Here is an 18,019-nt window from a genome sequence, read left to right as displayed (position 1 = left end):
CCCATCCAGCAGAGGTGAATTTTCCTGGCTGCCACCACCAGCACTGGGCATCCAGAGAGCAAAGCTAAAGCCACACCCTGGGATCTGCCTGGAGATGATCCAGCACCAACTGCAGCCACCCTGAAAGGCAATTCCAGAGCCAACAGCAGCTCCACCAAAACATCTCCCCCCTCTCCAAGCAGGAGAATGGGGATGATCAGCAAGGGGAGTGTGAACAGGTCTTTATTCTGTTAATGAATTCCCACCAAACCCTCCTGAAACGCCGCCGCCGAGTGTTTATCATTAAGACAATTATTTGAGGCTGCCCTACTTTCGTTGGGCTCTTTAATACTGTGGGCCCCTCATTAGCTGTGTACACGGCTAACGAAGACAGCGAGCTAATTGGCAGCAGCTCTTGAAGAACTAAAGCAGCCTCATCGTTTGCCTGCTCACGTTCTGCCATTCCAGCGAGGAGCTGCGGAAGATGTTCCCTGATTAGGCTGTTGAATTATGAATTAGGCTCTGCTCCCACTGCAGCTGTTTTCTCCATGTCATTCCCAGCACTTTATTTCCCCATCTGCTTATAAAACCAGGAGCTTGATCCTGCAATAAACACTTCAAATGGGTTGTTTTTTTTTTTTAGGGGCTAATTAATTGTGTTGCATTTCTTGAGGTGCCCTGGCTTGCAGCAAATTAACAATGCTAATTTTTGCTATGCTCAGTGCCCAAACAATCCCTCCTACAGAGGAGCTGGAAAATAAAGAGGATTCTATCAAACCATTCCTGTGTTTCAGCTTCTTCCTGTTTTGATCCTTTCTGTGCACGGTGCGGAAGGGGTGTCCTCATTTGCAAACCATTCCCAAATCTGCTTGGATGGATCTTTCCAGGCAGGAGCCGAACCAGAGGAGTGACATTTGCAGCTGGCTCCTTCCTGGTGTTCAGCCCTGATCTCCAGTCGGTGCCTTGGCCACTGGTCCATGTCAGCTGGAAAAGGCCCTGCTGAAGGGGCAGCTCCAGATGGAGACACAGGGATGGGAAACAGGGAATGGGAAGTGCCTGACTGAGCGGTGAGCGAGGCTGCATAAACGTAGCAGCTAAATAAGAGACTGGGTTAAATTAATGACCCTTTAAAGCCGCTCTGGTGCCCAGGAATTGAGTGACAAAATGCCCTGTCCTGCCCACACGGGGCTCAGCGTGGATCAGCTCCAGGCCATGCCTGGGCTGGTTTAAAAGGACGTTGGATGTGGCGCCTGGAGCCAGCCAGACACCTCCTTGTCCTGGGTTGCAGTGTATTCTCTTACCATCCTCATGAGCTGTTGAAACCAGGTGGGGCAGTGTTTCCTTGCCTCCTCTCCCCAGACTATCTTTCTGTTAATGGCCCATCATTGTCCTGCCGCATGACTCAGAGATAACTCCCTCCGGACTATCTTCTGTTAATCAGCCTAATCAACACTTGGCCTCATGACTCATTACCCCATTGTGAGATGCTCCAGCCAGAGGGAGGAACCAAGCATTCCATCCTGGATATAATCTGAGACTCTGAACACCAGAGACAACCTTTCCACTGGATTTCCAGAGGACAGGAGCTACACAGCCACCACTGGACCTTCTGAGGAAGAACAGACCCTTTTTCTACAGGATCACCTCTTCGGGAGGACTGCAGCCACCATTCTACCACACTGCTGCCACCACCCTGCCTAACAGGGTGCCAGGTTGTATCTTGACTCTGTCAGTTTAAACCAGTGTTTTATTTTTTCCTTTTCTTTAATTTCCCCATTAAATTGTTATTCTGGCTTGGTGCCTCCTACTGGTTTGTTTTCAAACTAGTGCACTCCTGCAGCTGGGACGTGGTGCCAACCCCATCCTGCATGTCCAGGGGAATGTGGGGCTCTCCGAGCTCATTCGGAGCTCACAGGGACACACAAGAGCCAAGCGGCTGCACTGGGCTCTGCCTCTGGAGGGGGAGATGGGAGGGTGACAGACAAAAAGCACACGGAGCATGGATCAGCCCCTCCTGAGGGGACAGAGTTCCTTTTTCAATCCCAACTAGGAGGAAAATCCATTCCCCAAAGCTGTTCTACTGCCTCACTTTCAATGCCTTGGATTCGGCATCGATCAGGATGATGCTGAACATTTTGGTTTGGCTGAGGCTCCACCTTTCCACAAACAGCAAATGTGAGCTGGTGGGAGGATGGAAAGGAGAGAAGATGGGAGATGGTGTGGAGGAGGCAGCAGGGCTGGGGTCCACATTCAGCTTTACACAGCCCAGCAATGTGGTTTTGTCTGGTGTCCTCAGACCCAGATAGAGAAGTCCTGAGGGACTTTGGTCTGAGATATCAGCCATTCCTTCAGGATAAATGGGATAATATCCCAGCTGTGCCAGCTCTCAGGGGGAAATGAGGAACGTGGAAAGGCCAGCTCAGAATGGAGACATAAAATAGGAGGTGAAATGAGCTCTGCTCCTTCTGCTTGACCACTACTCAACATGAGGTTATTGCACTTTTTTTCTTTACCCACTTGAGCCTCTTTTCCCTCTCTCCTCCTCTTTTCCATAGGAACACTCAAAAATGTAAAGCCCAAATCCATGTTTTCACCACTGGGCAGCCCAGGATGGGAAAAGGTTTCCCATGGAGGCTCCACACTTGCAGGTTTTAAAGACAAACCTTGAAAAATCTCAAAATAATCTCATATCTGATTTCATCTTATCATTGACCATGCTTGGAGGAAAAGGTTGGACTCTAAATCTCCTGAAGCCCCTTTCAAGCTGACTTTTGACCATTTTTCAGCTTCTAGAAAGTTTCCTAATTTTAAAATTATTTTAATAACTGTTTAAAAGTTTTCAGATCTGAAAAAAAAAAATTGAAATTGATTTTTCAATTTACATTTTTTATTACTTTTAATTATTATAATAATTATGCTAAATTTCAGTGGCGTTTGTGACTTCTCTTCCTCCCTCTGCAATCATTCATTTGAGAGGGACTTTGCTAATTGATGAACCTTAGTCCTGGTCTAGTTAGTCCCTGCTGTGGGGACCGCAAACAGCGGCTTTGCTGTGACCTCCAAACCCCACTGAGTTGGAATCAACGTTCTCCAAGTCCCACCTTGCTCCTGGTTGAGAGTCTCACTGCCCCACCCTGGGCCAGCTGTGGTGACACCGAGGTCACACCAGCAAAGGCCACCTCAAAAAGGGCCCAGCAAGAGCCAGACTGGGGTTTTTGGCTCCTAACTGGACGATTTCTCCCTGCTTGGGGCCGCAGGTGATTTGCTGATTCTGCTGCTGAATTCTGGTTGGATTTTGCAGCATTAAAACATTCAGGGCTGGTCTCCTTTGTGTGCAGGGGAGTTCCTTTTAATATATATTTAATAGCTGTTTTTAATGAGCTACATGGAACCCAATCAAGCAGTTAAGCTGCAGGATGAAGGCCAAGTCCTGCCTGACATCGGCCTTCGCTCCATTCCTGCTGCAAAGCCTCAGCTTTACGGGTTTAGATTTGTAAATACTCCTCCTAAACCCAATAAATGAGAAGAGCCCCTGGTGTATCCTCGGCGTTCAAGACTGAACAAGCCCAATTAGCCTGTGAAGAGCTGCTCCCTGCAGAATAATTCCAGGGTTTGGGCCAGTCCATTGTGAAAATCGTTTGCTGCTCACCCTGCTCATTGATGGTTTCTCATTCAGCAGGAGAAGCTCCAAAGGTGACTTGGTTCCCTGCCAGAGCCTCTGTGTTGATTAACTCTGTTCTCTCTTTTTCATCATCCCACTCCTTCGATTCTTTCCGGGAAGGCAAGGAACAAATGCAGCTTTTAAGGAAGGGAATATTTATTTTGCTGCTCTGTGCTGTTTCCTCATCCCTGCTTTGTGTCCTTCGCTATTCCAGGGCTGTCTGTGACATCCAGCCCAGGGCAGGAGTGACAACAACCCCCTGCAGCAGCCCTGGGGCCACGAATCAACCAGAATGGTCCCTGCCCCATGGAATTTATGCGTCCCTCTGTGCTGTGTGACTGCAGGCTTGGGAATATGGCAGGAGTAAAGCCAGGCCTGCAGAGGGAAAATCATGGGATCATGGAGTGGTTTGGGTTGGGAGAGACCTTTAAAGGATGTTTACTCCACCCCCTGCCATGGCAGGGACACCTCCCACTGTCCCAGGCTGCTCCAAGCCCCAATGTCCAGCCTGGCCTTGGACACTGCCAGGGATCCAGGGGCAGCCACAGCTGCTCTGGGCACCCTGTGCCAGGGCCTGCCCACCCTCCCAGGGAACAATTCCTTCCCAATATCCCATCCAGCCCTGCCCTCTGGCACTGGGAAGCCATTCCCTGTGTCCTGTCCCTCCATGCCTTGTCCCCAGTCCCTCTCCAGCTCTGCTGGAGCCCCTTTAGGCCCTGGAAGGGGCTCTGAGCTCTCCCTGGAGCCTTCTCCTCTCCAGGTGAGCACCCCCAGCTCTCCCAGCCTGGCTCCAGAGCACTTGGAACATCTCTGTAGTCTCTGGATTCATTCCTCACGTCCTCATCCCTCTTAGCTGGGGCCAGAGCTCCCTGTGGAAGTGAGATCTGGCAGGATAATCTGAATTTCTGACTGACAGCCACTCATTTTACGGCTCTAAAATCCACACCAAACTTCCACAGAGGCAGAAATGTCCTGTGCATTTTCCTGGCAACGCATGGAGTTTCCCTCACGAGCAGGGACAGGGATTTCAGGTATTCCCAGGATTGAAGTGAAAGAATCGGGACATTATCATCATTTCAGTGCTAAATCACATCCAACCCCTAATCAATACCATTTCTTTTACTCTAATGTAGGTACTTTGCTATACTGCACAGTTTCGTGTTATTCTCTAATTTACCAGTAGTTCTTTCAGTTTTATCCTGCGTAGTAATTAATTCTGATTAAGATCTTTCGTCTGTTATCTCTTGCCTGTTCATTTGTCTTAATAAATAATTCATTTTTATAAATAGATCTGATTTGCCAGAATTAAGAACTTGAGGGACAAAGTGATTCAATTATACCTCCGTAACGTCCTTAAATTCAGACTGCTGCCAGAATCCGAGGCTAAGGAAGGATTTAGCTCCATTTAAACCCTTCCTGAAGGAGTTTAAATACACGCTGACACTTCTCAGTGTTTCTTTGGGATAATTATCCTTTCCCTGGCATCTCAGATAGGAGAGTGGGCAGGAAAAAAACTTCAATTTACTCCTGGAAGGGGCTGAGGTTGCTCCTGTGACTGGAGGATTCAAAATTTCAGGCTGTAGGTAAATTATGGATCAAGTTTTCCTTGGATTTACCAATGGAGCTTCCTTTGGAGCCCTGCCAGGATCTGCTCCCAAAATCTGCATGGTAACGGGAGATCTTCCCAGTGCAGACAGCGCCGCTGGTCAGAAATAGGGCAGAATGCTGAATCCTACAAATTCCTTTATTACATTTTTCTTGTGGAAAATGTTGTCTATTTGGTAAAAAAAAAAAAAAAATACGGAAAACGTTGATTCGGATGCAAACCCTCCTCCCTCGTTTTCTCCCAAATGCTGGGTTTGGGTTTTCCCAAGATCACACATCCTGTTGGATGTCTCCTTCCCCAGGGATATTTTTGAAGTCACCTGGCCACGGGGCCCAGCTTGAGCAGGGAGGTCGGACTAGGTGACCTCCAGAGGTGCCTTCCAAGTTTGGCCATCCCTTGGGATGTTCTGTGGGATTTTGGGATTTGTGGCGTGTGTGAAGGGCACTCTGTGTGACTCGGGAATGGTGTGGCTTGGAGCCAAATGAGCCCCTGGGAGCAGCTCCAGGCATGGATGGTTTTGTGGGATCATCAAGGTGAAGCCAAGGACGCCACGTCCTCCTGACATGCAAAGAAAATTATTTATTAACTCCTTCTAGCACTTCCAGGTGATGAAGATTTGCAGGGAGGGGTGACTTTGAGCAGACTTTATGGAAAATCCAGGATTTCAAACGATGCTGGAATTTATTAGGTGTGCCACAAGCACCCCAGGGACCTCAGGCTTTTCTTTATTCCTCCTTTCCTGCTGATCCCTGTGGTTTCCTGCTCAGGAGGGCACCTGGTTTCCTTCCTTGGATCAGCTGTCTCCCAGTGCTGAGTGTCCTCTCCTGGCAGGCCTTGGCATCATTCCATCACCAGTGCCCAGCATTCCTGCAGTACCAGGGCCAGACCCAGACCCTCAGCCAGGGCCTCTGATGCTCTTCCCATTTCCTGTCTTCCAGGGAACATGGAAAAAATCAAGGAATGCCAGAATGGTTTGGGTTAGAAGGGGTCTTAAAGCCCATCCAGTGCCACCCCTGCCATGGGCAGGGACACCTCCCACTGTCCCAGGGTGCTCCAAGCCCCAATGTCCAGCCTGGCCTTGGACACTGCCAGGGATCCAGGGGCAGCCACAGCTTCTCTGGGCACCCTGGGCCCTGGAAGGGTTCCAGGCCAGGCTGGACATTGGGGCTTGGAGCAGCCTGGGATAGTGGGAGATGTCCCTGCCCATGGCAGGGGTGGAAAGGGATGAGCTTTAAGGCCCCTTCCAACCCAAACCATTCCATGAGTCTGTGAAGTCAACAGGAAACTCCAGACTGATAAAAAAGAAAGGAAAAAGGAAAGTATTGAAAAGCTGAGGTGGGGCTTTCTTTCTCTTCCTCTCCTCACATGACCTGCTGAGCACATTGTCACGTGGAGCAGCATGGAACGGGTCAGCCTCAGCAGCAGGAAAAATCGGGAATGTTTTCCAGGCCACTGGCATCAACACGGCCCCTTGGTGGGAGTGATGGGCTGCTGATGACCAAATATCCAACAAAACTTATCCAGGCTGCTTTCAGCTGCCTAAAAATTCCATGTCCAATCAGCCAATGATTGCTAATGGAGGATCCACACCTGTGACAGGGGATCCATCCCACCGGTCTGACCTGTGTCCCACCCAGCCCGTGCATCCCACAGCAAATCCCTTGGATTCTGCACAAAGCTGGAAGCACGCAGCCCCCTGCAATCACCGCAGCAGACAGATGCTCATTACTTCTCCTGAAATCTCTATTTTTCATAAATTTCATTTTCGCTGTTTGCAGCTTGGGCTCGTTCCCAAATAAAGCAGGCAGTGATTGAGCCTGGCTTTATTGCTCCCACAATCCAAATGACAGCCATTATCCCAATCTCCCCCCTGCAATTATGCTCAGCCTGCACATTCCATCTCTTTATCCAGACAGACTTCGCGCTGATGGAAGGTGATAGACGGGCAGCCGGGAAAGCAGCGAATTCTCTCTGAGCAGCAGATGCAGAGCTGCCGCTCCAGCCCCTCTTTCCATTCCCAGGATGCAGCTCCGTGTTGTTCAGCAGCTCTCAGGGACAGGAGATAACCAGACTGATAAGAGGTGGCCTCTGTGAACCGCAACTGTTCCTCCAAGGATCAGGATTCCTGAATTTCTTCAGCCTTATTCCACCCTCCTGCAGGCTGGGCTGGCTGGGGCAAACCTGCATTCCATGGACATTTTATCCAGCCAGGTGGGATTTTCCTGCTCCCTGGAAGACCCCCCCCTTGAACCTTCTGCAGGTGAATTTGTTGCCTCACACATTCTGAGAGTCTTTTTGCCTCAAGACTTGCACAGAGACAGGAAACGCAGGTGCAAACCCCAAACCTGCAACCCCATTGATAGCAAAACTCTCAGTGGGGTTCTGATCCCTCTCAGCTGCCTTGAAATCACAGAATCATGGAATGGTTTGGGTGGGAAGAAGCATTAAAGCTCATCCTGTCCCACCCCCTGCCATGGAAAGGGACACCCTCCACTGGACCCGGTTGCTCCAAGACCCATCCAAGCTGGAATGTGCTGAGTTTGTTGGTTTTCTGCCTTGAAATTCTCCTTGAACGCCATTTTCTCTCATTTCCCTCACAGGGTGACACAACCACTGATGGGAGGCAGATCTTCTGTGCATCTTCCCGACTCCCAGACCGGTCCTTTTGGAGGAGAACTATCAAGGTTTGGTGGAATTAACTCCAGTCAGGTCAATCCCAGTGAGATGGGAGTGTCCTGGCCCCATATCCTGGGATGCAAAGTGCCCCTTGCTGGTGCAAAAGGCCCTTCCTGCAGCACAAACATTCAGCTCGGTTCCGTCCCACATCCTAAATCCTGAGCTATTCGGGGGCAGCTTCCACAAAATAAGAGGAAAGTCCCTATTTTTTCCCTCCCAGCTTCTTTTTCCCAAGGATCCACTTGAGAAGCAGTGAGAGCTTCTCTGGGAAGGAGAAGCTGTGCCGAAGAAGAGGAAATAAATACCCAAATTGTTGCAGGCTGGGTGAGCATTTTTGATTTAAAATCAAAGCTTGCTCGGTGTTAAGAGTTGCCATTGTGTTTCTGTTTACGCTTTCCCTGCTGTCTCCCACATCCCTGTCTTTTAAGGATGTTCAAGAAGGAATTTTTGGATAATACAATTCCCCTGCCTTACGATGGAACAAGGGAGACACTTGAGTCCTGTCTTTGCTACAAGGGGGATCAGTGAAACTGCTCTGCCTTTCCTGACAGCACAACTGAGTGGGATCAGCTCCTGCTGGGGGGAATTAAAACTCCACAACAACAATTCTGGGCTCTGGGCAGGATTCCAAATGGAAAAGACAAAGCGACCTGACAGACTCCATGAGCTGCACTGACAACCCAGGTAAGGAAACTTCAGGGGCAGAATAAACTGATCTGAAATATTTTGCTCTGATCTGCATTTCAAAGTAATTCTGTGAAAGTCCAGCCTGGTAAGAGAGAACAAACAAATAATCTCACGAAGAGAAACCACTTTCTGTCCTTCAATTCAAAGGTTAAATGTGTTGGAATCCACTTCTGTTTAATTCTAAGTCACTGGAGTGATCCAGCTCCCTGCTGAATTCCTCTCCCTGCAGGGGGATTTTGGGACAATATCCTGACTTTGGGGGGTAGGATGATCCTGCATCTCTGAGGGATGTGGAAGCAGAGGAGACATCTTTCCTTTTTGTTCCAGGGAGTAGAGCATGAGTGGGACAGATTCCGTGTAAACACAGAACAGATTCCCCTGAAACATGGAGGAGATGGAACAGACGGAACATGGAACACGGAACAGATTCCCCATGGAACATGGAACAGATTCCCCATGGATCACGGAACAAATTCCCTCTGAAACACGGAACAGATTCCCCACGGATCGTGGCACAGATTCCCCACGGAACCCAGGGACATCGTACCCGTTTGGAGGTGGGGACGCCACTCCGGGCCTTGCCAATGCTGAATGTAAGGAGCTGTTGAGTGTAAAAAGATGCAATAACTTTGCAGGTTCATTTTCCTCCAAATGGCCCAAACCAGAATAAAACTTCTTTGTTTTTAATCACTGAAGTGGAATTGTTTCATTTTTCTTTTTGGCAAGGAAACTTGAAAACATCTGCTTGGGTTTGGATCAAATTGATTTTTTTTTTTTTTTTCACTTTTTAACTCAGCAGTTGAACTGAAAAATCAATTATTCACTCAGCCTTCCTCCCAGCACATGTCCAGGAGCAGGAACTGTGGGTTTTATTCAATAGCAGGTGCTCAGCAATCAGAGCAAATGAATGCTGGGATAACAGGATTTACCTGACTCTTCCTGTCTCATCTACAAAATCCAACCAGGACTGCAGGGAAAAATCCCAAAGGGTTTCATTTCTTTGTGTCCACTGAGCCAGCTTGGCTGGATATACAAAATGGAGTCTTGACTGTGATCCTGATGGCTCCTGATGTCATTGCTGGGTTTCCAGCCACTGTTTTAGGAGGAACAGAAGTTTCCTTGGATGACATAACGAGATTCCCTGGAGAACTCGGATCATTCCTGCCTCATCACGTCACAGCAGTCTCCAAAGGGAGGAAGTTGTCACTGAATGGGAAGTTCGAACGACTGTCATTCTGTGTCATAAGAAAACCAACTTCATCGAGGGCGTGTTTCTAAATAAACAGCTCTGCTGGCAAGAATTCTCCTTTCAGGCATCCCAGGTCCTGCTGTCCCTCATGTCCCAGCAGTGGTGGAAGTGTCCAGTTCACAGCTGGCCTGCTGCTAAAGGATTTGCTGTCCACGAGGTGACAGGATCTGCTCTGTAAGCTCTGCCTCCATCACCCCATTGCTGGAGAACACAACACTGGAGAACTCCATGAAAATGCAGGATTCTCACTCATTTCCTTTCTCATGAGAGGATCTAACGAGTGCAGAGGGTCCAGACGAGTGTCCCTTGTCAATGCTGGAGGTTTTCTGCTTCCTCTGGGTGCTTTGTAGGTAATCCTGAGATTCCACAGGAGCCCCTGATCCCCTGCAGTGCTTGAGTCTCCTGCACACAACCTTCCTCCCTGACGGATGTGGGACATGGGAAAGGCAGGAATGACGCCTCAGTGCCCTTCACCCTTCTCATCTGATGCTGGCCTGAAGGAGGTTGGAGGCAAAGCCCAGGTCTCTGAATCGTGGCCCAAGTCTGTCTCTGGTGCTGCTCTGCCAATAGACGGGGGCGGTTTAAAGAACACAGACACCAATGGAACTTATTTTACTGTGAATATAAAGACAACACAAAAGTGAAATGATCCATCCCATAAAATGATGCTTGGCTTTAGCAATGAGCAAAAATCAGCGAGGTCATGCACCCATCATTACTCATTAATCAAGACAAAGGATAGTGATTGAGAAAGATACGTCACCAATTGCCTAAATACTTTACCATCATCCAGAGTCCGCAGGCACTGGGGAGCTGCGTTTCACAGCGAGGACCTGGAGAACCCTTCCCGGCAATTGGGAAATTCCTATGCTGTACGGCCACCCAGAGGGGAGGTCTCCAAATTCACCCCAAAAGTGGGTCCAGCTTTTATAGGCCCAAATCAGCAAGTTGAAGTGACTTGATTATATTTTTAGCACAGAAACTCCTGGATGTGATGGCACACTCCCCAACCAGCCAGAGACAGGGCTTGGCCAGAGCCCAGGTCTCAGCTGGGAGGGTTCTCCCCTAAAATACCATACAAACAAACCTCTATTCATGTCGGTTGAGAAAGTTTCTTAAAATGATGCATTTCTTGCAGATAACTGCACAAGATTATACAGAGCTAGCATAAGCATCTTTGTCAACTATTTTTAGCTAAATAATACTGCTGATGTTAGTCCCACAGTGCCCAGGATTTATCCTGTAAGACAGCTCTGGCTGAGGCCTCCTTCTCAGGCCTCAGCACATCAGGTGCTCAACCCACAGGTGAATCCTGCCTCCAAGGGGAGTTCTTCTCTGGCCAGGACCTGCCCCACCAAGGGCCAGAGGGTCCTGCTGGCCTCGGGATCAATTTCCTACTGACCCTGTTGAGGATGGGAGTGAGGCCTGAGCATGGGGGCTAAGCTGGGTAGGGAAGGGCTGTCTCCTTCTCCGTCTCACCACCTTCATCCTCCAAAGCGTGGAACTGATACCGAAATCAGCCAGATGGAAACTTTCTAACACAGTTTGGAGTATCAGAAATCAGGAATTCTTTATTGCAGCACTGGGCACAAGGAGGATCCTTCCTCTGATCGAGTGTTGGGTGAGCGGAGTTTTTATCTCACACTGATTGCATATTCATGAGCTATCCCTGATTACTTTATTTTACACAATCACACCCCTTATCAAAGTCCTTCGAGGGTTCTTTGGGGTCTGTCTTCAATGTCTGCTGTCCTTTTAGGTGGCTGTTCCTCAACCCCTGTTTTTGAGGAAGCCCAATATCTTTGTTTTCCGTAACTTCTGCTTTGTCAGCCTTGCAGAGCTGGGCTGGTTCCTGCTTGTGCTTTGCCTAAGTGACATCCTTGATCTACTTCCCCAAGGCTGTACTCTCCTCCTGTTCTTATCAGAGTCAAATCCTGTTCTGCCCCTCTGTCCTCATCAGAACCTGCCCCAGCTCCCACCCACAGCAGAGCCTCCCGCGAGAGCAAAGCCCTCCCTGGGCACTCTGCTCTTCTCCAGGGTCACCGAATCTGGAACGGGTTGGGTGGGAAGGGACCTTAAAGTTCCACCAGTTCCATGGGCACCTTTTCCACCATTATTACCTGGCATTAATACCTGACAGGATGTGGAGGAGTTGGATCCAGGCTCTTCCCAGTGGTGCCCGGTGCCAGGATGTCTTGGGGTGACTTTATGATGTGTATCTCATATCGCTGCCCTATGCCCAGGAATTAATTTTGTGCCTTTCTGTGCCTTTAAACTGAGCCTGAGAGGGAGGAGGAAAACCTGAGCAAAACTTCTTCAAAGGGACACCTTTTCCACTCCCCTCCCACTGATCGCTGCTGTTGAGGTGCGAGGTGCCCAGTTTGTGCTCCAATTCCCATTCCAGGTGGGATGCAATCCCTTTCCCAATGTTTTTGCTGTGTGACGAGCCGAGAGCCAATCCATCAGCTGGCAATGGCAGCAGGAGCTGACAGGAAGCTCAGAGGAGAACATAAAGCATCCAAAGTGCAGCCCACAGCTCCTGCCTCCTCCTCTGACCTCCTTTAACCCTGGCCCCACTCGACCCTTCCCGGGCTTTCACCAAAATGAAAAGTCTGGCTTGTAAAACAGCTGGGAAGGAAAACTGACAGGGAAATAATAAAACCATAATGAGGGGAGAGCAGACGTGTGGCAGAGACAGCCCTGTGGAGCTCACCACGGGTGTCTGTGGCTCCAGTGAGGAATTAAACCTGTCTGTCTTCCCAACAGATGCTCCGAGTTCCTGTCTCGGTGCATCGTCAGGAAAAGACGGACGGCTCCTTTTCCCATTTTCTCCTCACGCTGCTGGAGGTGCTGCACAAGGGTTCAAGCCCGGCTGTGCTGCAGGGAAAAGAATCACCCTCAGGGGGCTCAGTGGGGTCACACGATGGTGACAGGGCTGGGGACGGCCAAGGGGAGCTTCACTTCCTATTGCATCTGGTTGAGGTCTCCATCGATTCCTCAAGGCGCCAGACTGGATCCTAAATACATTCCAAGGGTGGTCAATGTGCCCTGGCTGTGCAGGAGTTCAGTGCCACAGTGTCCTGTGCCCCTTCTCCTGTGGCTGCAGCTTCTCCTGCACATCTGGAGACGGCCCTGGGAGCAGGAATCCAGCAAAGTGTCAGGAGGGTGGGAATGGGATGGCAGAGCCTTTGGTACCTTGTGAGAGCTGGGATTGTTCAGCCTGGAGAAGAGGAGACCTTGCTGGTGTCCATTAATACCTGGCAGGATGCGGAGGAGTCAGATCCAGGCTCTTCCCAGTGGTGCCCGGTGCCAGGATGTCTTGGGGTGACTTTATGATGTGTGTCCCATATCGCTGCCCTATGCCCAGGAATTAATTTTGTGCCTTTCTGTGCCTTTAAACTGAGCCTGAGAGGGAGGAGGAAAAACTGAGCAAAACTTTTTCAAAGCCGTTTGCAGCTTGTTCAAGGTCACACAGAGACTTTTTTTCAGCTGTGGCAGCAGAACGAGAGTGGGGAAAGCACCCAGCTTGCTTTCAGCCAGTTTTTCAGCTCCTTTTGCTTTCTCCAGAGAGAGACGGAGAGTTGAACTTTTGTTTTCCTGGGACTTTGTTCCTTTTTTTTCCTCTGCTGGTCTGTTTCAACATCAGAATACATCGGGAGGAATTTCCACCGAGGCCTTGGGCCTGGAGATGGGCCCACCACCCTGTCCCAGCTCCAAGGAGGGGGAGAGAGAGATCTACGGAAGGACTCTGAAATTTCCCAGGTTTCTCTCAGCAGAGCGAGAGGTTTTATCATTTAGCATTATTATCTTTTTCCTGTGTAAATAGTTTTTATCTCTTTCACTTTCCTTCGAGGAAAATTTATTTTTTCCCCCGAATTTGGTGGGGGAGGGCTGGTTGTGCCTTCTCTCAGAGGATGTATTTCTAGACTTGGCCAAACCAGCACACAGGAACAAGGACAAAGCCCAAAAATCTGAAATGCAGGAGGTTACACTCACACCTAAAAAGAAGAATTTTGTTTTAAGGTTGGTCAGGCACTGAGAGGTTGTCCAGGAATGCTGTAGAACTCTCCATCCTTGGAGATATCCAAACCCTGGTCCTGGACAATCTGCTCCTTGGGCAGAGTCCTTGGTGATTCCCAGAGGTTCCTCCAATTTCAGCAATCCCGTGGCTCTCTGACAATGAAGAATAACCAGCTGGAAATGCGGAAATTATGGTGTGTGTTTGACATTTGGAAAAACACTGTTTGTTTTAGCCCCACATTTATTTTTCTTTCCAGTAGATGTTACTGCTGCTCTCATAAATAATTCTGCTTTTGGAAGCCGGAGTATATTATTTAAAATGGTACAAATTAATCACCTTTAGCACATTCTGGGGCTCCTGTGTTATTTTTAATGAATTTGTAACACACTCCTTAGGTGTGCGAGCAGGATTTGCTTCCATTTGCAGGCCAGCCTGGACAGGATCAATATTTCATGGATTTCTGCAGCTTATTCATATTTAGTTCTTCAGGGAAAGCTTTTTTTCCCCAGTGCTGTGGGGACAACATGGGTCCCTGGTGTGAGAAGTAGTGAGATAAATATTTAAAGAAATATTTAAAGCTTAAATTTCAGGTATTTTCACATCCAGGGCTCCCGGACTGTTATCCCACACAACCCGTGCTGACTTTGTCTGCACAAAATAGTCCAAAAGATCAACTTAAAGCCTCTCAAACACCTCCTCATTATCCCAAAATGCAATGGAATGAAAGTCCTTGGCTTTTTTCCACTTCACTTAAATAAAAGCCTGTCTCTTAAATAAAAGCTGTATTTGTGGCCAAATAATGTCACTTGTTCCTTTCCTTTTTTAGCTCCCTCTTTAATGTTTGCAATATCTCATAGACAGAGCACAAGATGAGTCTGCTTTAATTAGCTCTGGCATGAAAAAAACCCTCTTTTGGGAAATAAATAAATAACTACGTGCATATCAGGTTATTAAAAAGAGGGCCTGTGCACCCCCAGCTTTATTTCTGCATAATAAAAATTAAAAATTCCATGTGGAAATTCCTTCTGGATGTGCAGGAGTGACCTTTAGTGACATTAAATCATTTAATGAGCCTGTTAGGTGCACATTAGAGAGAAAAAAAGGCTTCTGGGGAGACACTTGGATTTCTGTAGGTTTAAGGTTGGCAAATTGAAAGATTTCTGTTGTGCTGGAAGAACTTCCGTGAGTTAAGAGGGATTAGAATTGGTTATTTGTAGAGTCACGGAATTTTTCAGGTTGGAAAAACCCTCCAAGATCATCAAGGCCAATCATTAACCCGATCTCACCATGTCCACCATCAACCCAGGTCCCCAGGTGCCACATCCATGGCGTTTTTGGATTTCCAGGGATGAGGATTCCACCACTGCCCTGTTCTGGTGCCTGACCACCCTTTCCATGGAAAACATTTCCCAGTATCCACCCTGCCCCTCCCCAGCCCAGCCTGAGGCCGTTCCCTCTCCTCCTGTCCCTGTTCCCTGCCAGCAGAGCCCGACCCCCCCGGCTGCCCCCTCCTGTCAGGGACTTGTGCAGAGCCACAAGGTCCCCCCTGAGCCTCCTTTGCTCCAGCCTGAGCCCCTTTCCCAGCTCCCTCAGCCGCTCCTGGGGCTCCAGCCCCTTCCCAGCTCCGTTCCCTTCCCTGGACACGCTCCAGCCCCTCCAGGTCTCTCTTGTCAGGAGGGTCCCAGAGCTGCCCCAGCACTGGAGGTGCCCCAGCAGTGCCAGCACAGGGGACGGGCCCTGCCCTGCTCCTGCTGCCACCCCAGGGCTGGCACAGCCCAGGTGCCCTCGGCCTTTTTGATGATTCCAAAGATAAAGTTTGGATCTGTCCATGGCATTCCCTGTTTTGGGCTGCTGGTTCACACAGGGCACGTTCATTTTCTTCACCCGTAAATTTGGAGTCAAACCTACCAAAATAAATATTAGCACAGAAACTACAAATGATGATAAATAGACCAAAGCTCAAAATATTGGATTTTTTTTTTTTATATTCTGCAATGATCCCTCTGCCACCTTTCTTATCTTGAAAATAATCAAGCAGCTGCTGATGATGCTGTAATGCAAATCAACAGATTTTGTTATTTTCACAGCATGAAGCATCAACAGTAAAGAAAACCATGTCCAGCCTTTATTAATAATTTTCCTCAGATGAAGAAGAACTAATATCTTGTTGGGAATATCCATGCTGCTCTTATCCCACAAGGATTTGCCATTTTACCACTAAGTGAGGCCTGAAAGAAAAGGGTTTTATTTGCAGTCCCCCAAATCCATATTAATGATTGCTGACACCTGGGGGTTGTTCTGCAGCAGATCCCTTCTCCCTTCCCCATATCCTCATTTTCCTCACGCAAACCTTTCAAGAGTTCTTCTCTTCTGAGTTCCATGATAATGATATGAAAATAATCGTCTCAAAATCATGATGTACGAAAATACTTTGTAATTACAGTCCATAAAATTCTAATGCCATCATCGGAGCGTTTGCACTTGTCCCATTTGCATAGTGACTTACATCTGATGAACCACCCCAAGCAACTGAGGACCTACTTCCATATAAACTCCTCCAAGATGCATGGGAATTGCTGTTCTATTTAGGGATCGATGGGAGAGCTTCCCAGTTGGGAAAACAGAAGGATTCTTCCTTTTCAGGGGCATCTTCTGCCTTGCTGCAGGCCCTGGAACGGTCACAATCCACGTGGGACGTGGAAATTGCACCGTGACTGAGTCTTGGTCAGTGGGGAGCTGCCTTGGCCAGTCAGGACTCAACTGTCCCACACTTACAGAATAAAAATCCCCTTTTATTGAGAAAAGATGGATTACATGGTGTTATCTCAGCTGTGGGTTATCGAAACACATTCCAAGCTGAACTTGATCCCAAAATTTTGGGATATCAGGCAGTTTTCAAAGAGGACAACCCCAGTCCAGCTCTGAGCCCTCCCTGCCAGCCACGGATGGAGATTCCTGGAGTGCCAGGCCAGGTCCCATCACAGAGATGAGCTTGTAGGATGTCCCAAAGCCCTGTCCTAGCCTTTATCCCCGCTGAATCCTTGGGATAAAATGCCATTGTCCAGGTAGGCTGGGGTGGTTTAATCCCACTTGGAAGCCGAGCCCAGCACAGCCCCTCTCCCACTGCCCTGTGCTGGGAATTGGGAGAGTAAAAGCAGGAAAAGTCCTGGATTAAGGTAAGGACAGTTTGATGGGACAGAAAAAGGGGAAAGTAATGATGATGACGATGATGGTGGTGGTCAAAGAAATAGGAAATACAAAAGAATTTCTGCTTAGTGCTCGCTGACGGATTTTTCAGTGCACAGGGAGCACCAACAGCACAAAAAGAGAAACTCCGTTCCCCCCTCACTTTGTGATTAGTTCCCGTTAAAAGACAAGGTTCCTCCAGGCTGAATTCCACCCTCAGAGCCAGCTTTAATCAACGGTGGGGCCGCTTCCTCTCCAGGCTTTGCCTGATTGATGTGGCCTCCCTGGAACTCGTGGAGCAAATGAAATCAGGGTCATCTGCTGGAAGAAGCAATAAAAAATCACCTCGAGGAAGGAATCAAAGCCATGAGGGATCTGCCTTTAAAATAAGGGACACGGAGCCAGCATAACTCTGGCTGTCACTTGCTGGTTCCTGTGACAAGGACCAGCCTGTGTGGACGAGTCTCCTGCTCCCGTGTCCCTGCTGAGCAGGCAGGGTTTGGAAGAGACCATTTCAGGCCTAATTTCTTTCCAGTCACTGCTGGAGTGGCCCTTAGGTGACCTGAGCACTGCAGTGTGGGGGGAAAAGGGGGTCCCTCCATCTGAGCCCTCCTGTCACCCCAATTCCTGGCGCTCCAGGAGCACCAAAGCATCTGGGGGTACCTGGAGTCACCTGCAGCCCCTGGAGATGTGAAAGCAGAGCCTTGACAGGTTTATTGGAGCAGAGAAAAGCAGGAGCAGAGATCCTGCAGCAGCTCCGAGCTGGCGCTCACCTCACTCATGTGGGAAAACCACGGACAAATAGATGGAATACGGGGTCCCAGACTTGTCCAGGCACTTGTCATGAAGTTTGTCTTACTGGGCATGGTGGTGTTTGGCCAAAGGTTGGACCTGATGATTTTGGAGGCTTTTTCCAAGCTCAGTGATCCTGTGATTCTGTGGAGGCCCCAGACG

This window comes from Corvus cornix, chromosome 15, assembly GCF_000738735.6.
Source record: "Corvus cornix cornix isolate S_Up_H32 chromosome 15, ASM73873v5, whole genome shotgun sequence".
Classification (NCBI taxonomy): domain Eukaryota; kingdom Metazoa; phylum Chordata; class Aves; order Passeriformes; family Corvidae; genus Corvus; species Corvus cornix.
Note: the sequence above shows the minus strand (reverse complement) of the source record.